The sequence below is a fragment of the Athene cunicularia genome, unplaced genomic scaffold (assembly GCF_003259725.1).
Source record: "Athene cunicularia isolate RWA unplaced genomic scaffold, athCun1 SCF_224, whole genome shotgun sequence".
Lineage (NCBI taxonomy): Eukaryota > Metazoa > Chordata > Aves > Strigiformes > Strigidae > Athene > Athene cunicularia.
In genome coordinates this window covers 2,271-3,178 of record NW_020799294.1, presented here as the reverse complement: position 1 = coordinate 3,178, position 908 = coordinate 2,271, and positions in this window count along the sequence as shown.

Sequence of the window (908 nt, the reverse complement as noted above, 5' to 3'; positions counted from 1 at the left end):
TTCTCCGGTCAACCCGACGCCTGCTGCCCCCCCTCACTGTTCTGGTGACCTCAACAGCCACAGCCACCCCGCACCTGCGCCCAACGGGCTCCTCCAGTCACCGCGTTGAGGACAATCGTGACAACGGCGTCACGGATCGGGTTTTAGAAGCTTCCCCGCGGCGATGGGCGACACAGAGGCTCAGCTTTCCTGCTCTGTCCAGCCCCGGGGACTGGGGGGTTGTCCGCAGCGCCAGGTGCCCCCATCTCCTGCGTCCCCGCGGGGCAGGAGCAGCTTCTCGCCGGCTGCGCTCCGCGTCCGTTTGTGCCTCGGTGCGAGTCAAGGAGTTTCCAAACCTGCCCCTCGTGCGTCCTCGTGCGTGGCTGCACCCACTGCTGTTTGCTGGAGGGATCCCGACAGTCCCTGCAGCTTGAGGCTGCCGCGCGAGCTGTCCACTGAACAAGATTTTCACCCCCAGACAGCAGTAAGAAATCTGCTTTACATAATTAGCTCTGCTTTCGTTTTTATACCCTGGAAAGGCTGGTTGTTTTTTTTTTTAAATTCAACTAGTTTCAGACTAGAGACAATTATAAGTGGGATGCAGCAGCACTACAGTTTCAAGATGATGTATTCTGCAAAAATCAAATGAAAAACTCCAACTTTATGACGTCCTTCTCACTTTCAGTCTCGCTGGGATGAAGCAGCCCCCGCTCGGTCTCAGAACGGCCGCGCCGAGGCAAACGCCTCCCCAGGGAAAAGGGGGCAAAAAGTCCCCAGTCACAGTGGCTGTCACCGAGCTCCCCCCGATCCCCGGGCAAACCGCCCTGCCCGGCAGAGAAAATCCGCCGAGAGGCGCGACCGCCCTCGGCCACCGAAGCCAGACACGTGAAACCCACCTGGCAGCGGCCCCGGGAGCGCCGCGCCCCCGG